This window comes from Pelophylax lessonae (genome assembly GCF_965119305.1).
Source record: "Pelophylax lessonae genome assembly, chromosome: 8".
Lineage (NCBI taxonomy): Eukaryota > Metazoa > Chordata > Amphibia > Anura > Ranidae > Pelophylax > Pelophylax lessonae.
The window spans coordinates 149,064,324-149,072,421 of record NC_138775.1 but is presented as its reverse complement, the minus strand read 5'-3'; positions in this window follow the sequence as shown (position 1 = coordinate 149,072,421).

The following is an 8,098-nucleotide window of genomic DNA, read 5'->3' as shown; positions in this document are numbered from 1 at the left end:
ATCCATAGTTGGCAGGCAGACTGTCTTTGCTGACAAAGCCTGGATCATATGGAATGGTTCCTGCAAAGTATTTTCATTAGATGTGCTTTCCTTGGGTTGGGTTACCGGACATTGATGTGATGGTGCTCTATTTAAGCAGACAGGTAGACAGGTTTTGTTGCAAGGAAAACTAATGTGCAGGTTCTTATTTTATAAGACCAGTACAGCCTGATCTGTGTTTCCCCCCAATGCTACTTCTTCCACAGATGCTTAGCAGGATCAAATTGAAAATGATCCCTGTAATTCTAGTAGCTCCACTCTGGCCCCAAGGAAATTTATGAAGACCTAGTCCACCTGCTGGCAGATGCCCCGTGGAATTTACCAGATTGTCCAGACTTATGCCCCGTACACACGTGCAGATTATCTGAAGACTTTTGTCTGCAGACTTACCTTTTCTATGTAGTGCAAGGGCCTGCCGGATTGCATACAAATTGAATGTGTTTAGGTTTGACCTCATATTATATGGTTTTGGTAAGTCTGCAGACAAAAGTCTTCAGATAATCTGCACGTGTGTACGGGGCATAACTCTTGCAAGGTCCAATTTTGCACCCTACTTTTTGGAAACTGGTCTGAAAGCATACTGTTGAGGCATGGGTCCTGAGAGAGAGGTCTAGAGGAATTCGTTTTTCCTATTATGCTAAAGACTTTTAAAATGATTGTAAAGTCTTGTTGTTTTTTTTTAGATAACTAACATGTTAAACTTACCACCTCTGTGCAGTTGGTTTTGCACAAAGCAGCCCAGATCCTTCTCTTCTCAGGTCCCTCTTCTGTGCTCCTGGACCCTGCCTCTTGTTCAGTGCTCCCACAGCAAGCAGCTCTCTCTCCTAAACAAAGAGCTGGGGGGGGGGGGTCACACCCTGAACATGCATTTCTAAAGCTGGTGCAGCTATGGACCAAGCAACATGCATATTTACAGAGAATAGCGCACACATGCAAAATAAATGACTATCAAATATAAAGGCAATCAATAAATAAAAATGGGGATTTAGTCCCACCATATGGCCAGATCGTGCTCAAGCCCACCACTACGTCAAAGTACCCCTCTCTCTCCTGATTAGCTAACTGACTTTAATTGACAGCCAATAGCACTGCGGCTGTGTCTCAGCCAATCAGGAGGGAGAGTCGCAGATGGCTTAGGTACTCATGGACGGTGCTGGGGAGGTTGCTGCACACAGAAGGTTTTTTATCTTAATGCATAGTGCATTAAGATAAAAAAAAAACCTTCTGACTTTACAACTCCTTTAAATCCACTTCTCATTAGGTTTGTCATAGGAACTGGAAAGCCCCTGTTACTTTTCAGTTGTCAAACGTTTTTTCCTATAGAGATGGACCAGCACTTTATATTGAGTACAATGTGAGGACACATTTTGGCCTAGGCAGTCATTTCCAATGTCTTTTGGCCATTCCAAGGTTTGTAATTTCATACAGTGAGTGTCTTAAATATTACCTCTTGCTTGTCCACCTCCATTGGATCTTAATTTAGTTCTTTCAAGTCTACAGACACATCTTCTAGAAATAATTTGGGAGTTTCAGTTGTTTGCTTCCAGTAAGTAACCTTCCTTGTAGCCATTAGAGAGACTAATTAAAGTATAACTATAAGCAAAACTTTTTTTTTTTTTTTTGGATAGAGTGCAGGGGGATTAGGTTGCAAGTCAGTTTATATTGCTGTCTGTACCCCTTTAAGGAGATCCAGCCTATCTATTTGTCCTGTTTACTAATATTATTAAAGGTGAAAGTAAAACAAAATTTCCCATTTTGGGTTAGAGTTAGGATTACAGAAAATGCTGGAGTGCCTTGACGGGTCTCTGTAGCTTACGCATGTACACTGCCTGGCCAAAAAAAAAAAGTCACCACCTGGAATTAACTAAGCAACTAACTAAACTAAGCATGCATATCCTATTGGATAGTTACTGCATGTGCCCAAAGAGGTCAGCTCACTACCCGAATATACTGAATGACCAGGTTATTCCATCAATAGATTTTTTCTTCCCTGATGGCACAGGCATATTCCAAGATGACAATGCCAGGATTCATCTGGCTCAAATTGTGAAAGAGTGGTTCAGGGAGCATGAGACATCATTTTCACACATGGATTGGCCACCACAGAGTCCAGAACTTAACCCCATTGAGAATCTTTGGGATGCGCTGGAGAAGGCTTTGCGCAGTGGTCCAACTCTCCTATCATCAATATCAAAATTAATGCAACACTGGACGGAAATAAATCTTGTGACATTGCAGAAGCTTATCAAAACAATGCCACAGTGAATGCCTGCCGTAATCAAAGCCTACAAAATATTAGAGTGTGTGACCTTTTTTTTGGTGGCGACTTTTTTTTTGGCCAGGCAGTGTATTTGCAAATGTATGCAAAATGAATCAGTTTTTAACGCATACTGTTAGACAGGACAATTTGGTTGGTTAGCAGGCTGGTCGGTAAGTTGAACTTGGAATTTATTTTATTTTGTTTTGCATGCGTTGCCCTTCAATGTGCTCCTTGATGTAAAGTCCAGTTATAGGTAGGGACAGTTGCCATTTGTTTGTACCATTAAAGTTTCAGTGAGGGAATGCACTGGACACCTTTGCTGCCTTTATGCCAGTACACCCCTGTGCATTTAAGGAGGGGTGGGCTCCCTCCAGACTCACCTGCCCTCTGCCTATCCATTATAATACATTGGCTTCCACTGTGGAGGCTTTCACATTTAGAGATAAGACTACAGAAAATACTGGGGTGCCTTGTCTGTAGCTTACGCATGTATTTGCAAATGTGTGCAAACTAAACCCCTAATTTTAATGCATACTGTTAGACAGGACAATTCAGTTGGTTAGCAGGCTGGTCCGTAAGTTGAATAAGACAAAAGAAAAAAAAAAAGAGGAGAGCTTACATCTCATAGCGCAGTACCATGAGAAAGATTTAATAATGAAAAAAAAAAATGAAATATTACACTCACTGTTCTGTCTCAGCATCAATTGTACCTGTGACCTTCTTGTAGACCCCTAGTCTGTAAGTGTGTGCAGCAGGTTGAATGATGGCTTTAACAGATAGTTTACTCAATGAATAAAGACTCCAGAGGTGTTCTCCAATGCTTCTTTATGCTTCAAGTTAGCAAAGGCATAAACATAGAGGCTTTTCCATAGTTAAATTTCCAATGAAGTTACACAGCTTCCACGCTCTGCAGTCTCCTCATAACAACTAAACAAAATGGGAGTTACAGCAGGAAAATGGAGGATGGGAGAAACCATCTAGCCAGAAACAGCAGGGGTGCAAGGAAGATACCAATAACATAGCATAACATAACATGTAATAACAACTGCTAGACAGTTAAAGCTGCGTGGCAGCACACTCCCCGCCTGGTATCGTGAGATACCACTACACAATTATTTTCCATAAACATACAATTAACATTGCATACAGTAGAATGCTATGTAGCCCTCCCCTCTAAGCTAACAATGCTAGAGGTCTAAGTGACTCCTACACATAACACTGAATCAGAATTTTTGGAAGCAGGCATAATTAGGACTGTCTCAGTGACTGGTCTCAGGAAGGTTTTTGGGCTCCCGTCCTTTACAATCCTGACTTCCACACTTCGGACCTTTCCATCATCACTAGCAATGGCCTTTGTAATAACTCCAACTGGCCACTGGATCCGATTGGTTTGCTTGTCTTTTAGAAGAACCAGGTCCCCTTCCTTTAAGTTAGGCTTCTGGGTTTGCCACTTTTTACGTCCTTGAAGAAGTGTGAGGTATTCCCTCCTCCATCTGTCCCAGAAACAATCTGCAAGGTATTGAGCATATCTCCATTGACGTTTATATATGTCCTTTTCCTCAAAGATGCTCTTTGGCGCTGGGATCTGTCCAATTTTCCGGCTCAATAATGCAGCTGGAGTTAAAACAGTTGGACATTCTGGGTCTGTGGATACAGCTGTCAGCGGTCTTGAGTTGATTATTGCTGCGACCTCAGCAAGGAATGTAGTAAGTACTTCATGGGTAAGACGTGAAGAACTCACATCAAGCAACATAGAATCCAGTATGCGCCTTGCCATCCCAATCATACGTTCCCATGCTCCGCCCATGTGTGAAGCATGTGGTGGGTTGAATTTCCACTGGTCTGCAGTGGCGGAGAAGGTGGCCCTTGGAGGTGGCTCTGTCTGAGAAGCTCGCTCCCGCAGGGGTTTGTTAATGCTCTGGGACGCTCTCTCGCTATAATTGAACTGGTTGGTCAGTTTTCTCTCCTTCTTGTTCCTGGATGGTATTTCCTCACCTTCTGTCCATTCTTCACTAGCCTGAGCGTCAGACTTCCCATCTGTATCTTTGCCTCCCGGCTCTGTGGAGTCGTTGGTCTGAGTCTCTTGAATGACTCCCAACTTCGCCATCTGTCGCCGCGCTTCATCAGAGTCTTCGTTTAACATGTTTCCATCCAGGGAGAAGCGTACGGCCAGCTGGTCCACGATGTTAATGGGTTTGTAGGCCCGTTCCTTAAAACTGTACCTCACAATGTTCTGGGGTGCATGAGGGTTGTTTGCAGTCAGGATACGAGTGAATTCCTCCTTAAGTTCAGCGTCGCTGAGTTCCAGCTGGTCCGGAGGCTTAACCAGAGTCTTGGCCTGCATCCATTCATCAGCTCCATCCCCCATATCTGTGGAGTCATCTTCATCCTCCAAATTTCTTCTTGAGCAGATGTTAGAACTAAATGCTACAACTTCAGGCCGGATTTCCGGATCAGTATCTGGATCCTGCAGGTGGAAATCGATAATTTCTTCTGAGTTTGTAGAAGACTGGTCCATTAAAAACTTGGGTCCTGAAAACCAAATGGTTTGTGTGAGGACAACTTCTGGCACTAAAATCTTCTGCATGAATGCTAGAAAGTGCTCTTGCATCTCAGGTTTGTTACGGAGAGTTTTCTCAAGTGCAGCAAATCTGGTTAAAGCTTGTTCTCGATTGTTAGGGAGAGTAAGCCTTGGTACTCGGAAGGGTAATGGAGCTGCCCAACTGTTGGAAATGTCCTTGAAGAACTCTTCATCCATAATCTTGATGAACTCCTTGTCTTCGACTGAAGAGGCAATCTTGTTGTCATCACAAGTAATCTGGTACACTGAATCACCAAAGTCCTTTTGAGAAGTGAGTTTACAGTTAATACTTTGAAGTGCTTGATATGGAACTTCGTTTTTGAAATCAAGTCTTTCCTTCACATAATAATGCGATGGACATTTCATCAATCGATATGTAACATTAGTTTTGTAGGAAGCTACATCCAAGAGCTTGTGAGATTGGTCTAAACAGACTTCTCCTATTATCACCCATCCAAGATCAAGTTTCTGGGCCTGAGGAGCATCATCTGGACCGTTACATAACTCTCTTATTTTATGAACTCTAGGAATGTCTCTCCCTAGTAGAATCAAAATCTTAACATCCTTGTTAAGTGGTGGAATGTAGTTAGCAATGTGACTCAAATGAGGGTGATGACGTGCAACCTCTGGTGTGGGGATTTCTTCTCTGTTGTTCGGTAGCTGATCACATTCGATTAGAGTTGGAAGAGGAAACTCTGTGTCCTCATATTCTGATGCAACTACGAAGCCATGGGCTCTTCTTCCAGAAGTACTGACCTTTCCTGCACATGTCTGCAAGGTATAGGACCAGGTCTCTCCTTGAATGTTGAATAGGTCAAAGAATTCTGTACTGGCCAATGAGCGATTGCTCTGATCATCGAGTATGGCATACATTTTTATGGATTTTTGTGGACATCCTTCAGGAAAAACTCTTACAAGACATATCTTGCTACAAGACTTGCTATGAAGCCCTTCTCCACATACCTCTGTACACCTTGTAGTCACGGGGTCGGCATATTGCTCAGTTCTCTCCCCGCCATCATCTGATGTAGTCTTGGGGTTGCTGCCGGGTGAAGGTTTCCTTTTGAACAGGTCTGAATGAAGAGCGTCCACATGTTTGGCACTGTTGCAGAGAGAACATCTGATGGCGATCTTACAGTCTCTAGCTAAATGATCGGAGGATGCACAACACTTAAAACAGATATTATGCTCTTTGAGAAATGACTTGCGTTCTTCAATAGGCTTGTCCTTAAATGCACGACATTTGGAGAGAGAGTGTGGCGCATTATGAATAGGACACTGTTGATTAAGATTGCTTGCTTTGATGTCTGTAGCCAAGACGTTGGATGCTATTGCAGTCTTCCTCACGGCAATAGGATGCCTTAAATCCTTGAATTTACTGTTGGTGGCAATACCCCTTGAAGTACTTAAAGGAATGGTGGTTGTATCTGGATAGAAGAAGCTTGGGTCATTCTTGGATCTTGCAACCTTCCGCACAAACTCTGAAAAATAAGAAAAGGGAGGGAAGGAAACACGATGCTCATACTTATACTTTGATCCTACACTAGTCCACTTTCCCTGAAGATGACTAGGCAACTTTGCTACAATAGGATTTACGCCCTGAGCAGTGTCTAAATAGCTAAGACCTGGTAAACTAGGATCTAACTTAGCAATTTCAAGTTCATGAAGGAGGTCACCTAACTCTCTAAGCTTATGATTGTCCTTAACAGAGATTTTAGGAAAGTTGTTTAGTCTCTGGAATAAGGCAGATTCAATGACTTCGGGGCTCCCATAGTCTTGTTCTAGACGTTCCCAGGCAGCTTTGAGGCCTGCTTTAAAGTTATAAATGTAGACAGATTTAAGTCTCTTTACTTGTTCTGAAGATTGACGCCCCAACCACTTTATTAGTAAGTCAAGTTCTGCTTGAGGTTCAATGTCCAAGTTCTTGGTTACCGCCTTAAATGTAGATCTCCATCTCCTGTAGTTTTCTGGGCGATCATCAAATCCAGACAGTCCAGTTGTAATCAACTCTCGTCGAATGATATACTTGCTGAACTCTGCAATGTCAGTGCTTTCAGTTTTTATAGCCACAGGGGGTACTGATGGTGCGCCGTCTTGGACCATGGTTGGTATATGATGTTGGCTGGTAGGTAGAGAGAAAGGTGTTGCAGATGGGTTTAATTTAGGTAAGGGTCTGTCGTCTGAAGGTCTCTGAGCATTTGAAGTCAAAGAGAGCTGTATCAAAGGGGGTATAGAGTTCATTCTGTAGTCTTCTGCTGTGCCCTTGTAATCTCTATGCACATAGGGTTGTGGTGGCACATGAGCTGCGTAGGTTGATTCATTTGATTTTGTGACGTGCGGTAGTTGTGGAGGGTCTCTGTTAGTAGGTGCATCTAGTTGACCAGCTTGCTTTGGCGACACATTGCCTTCTGATCCACTTGCTGGATGATTATGAGAAGAACCAACCTGGGCTACTGCAACCTTTTGGCGAGCTTTGAGTATTTGGTCACTCAGTATTGACCTTATAGAGCAGGACCGCAAAGACTTAGAAGAAGATTTATGATATGAGCGGGCAGACCTAGAAGATTTTCCTGAGTGTCTGGAAGAAGCATAGTTACAGGATGTAGTCTCATGTAGCTGTGCCAATCTACCTTCTATCTGTGCCTTTGCTTCAAGATATGTACTATGCCTCTGCTGGTCATTAGAAGTAAAGTCCTTTAATTCCAATGCAGCTTCCTCTATGTTGGAATGTGACAATAGGGAATAGTATTTCTCAGAAAGTCTTTTATAATTCTCAAATGCCTTCTTAACCCTTGAGAGAGCAGTGTTCAATTGCTCAGAATTGTTGCTAGTTTCATTAGTGGCTGTTATACAACTTAAAGTCTTTTCCCATAATGCAGTCAGGTTACTAGATGTTTCTTCCTTACTTGCTTCATAAACCTCCCTTGCCTTCAAGGATGGATGAGGGGCTCTGACAGGACGAGCAGAATGAAGTAAGGAGTCTGCTTTATCTTGACTAAATGCAGGTAACTCTGTGAGATCTCTGTCAGACATAATAAGTACTGTATTTCTGGTGTCTTGTTAGAAATCTGCCAGAGCTCAGCTCTGTAAGTAGTGACTTCTGTTATTAAGCAGGCTGGCTGAGGTGCTGGGTATTTGATACAATAGCTAGCTATTGCTGGAACTAGTTCAAACTGGATCACCTCAGAAGGCTGTAACAGTAATGAAGCATTCAGTAG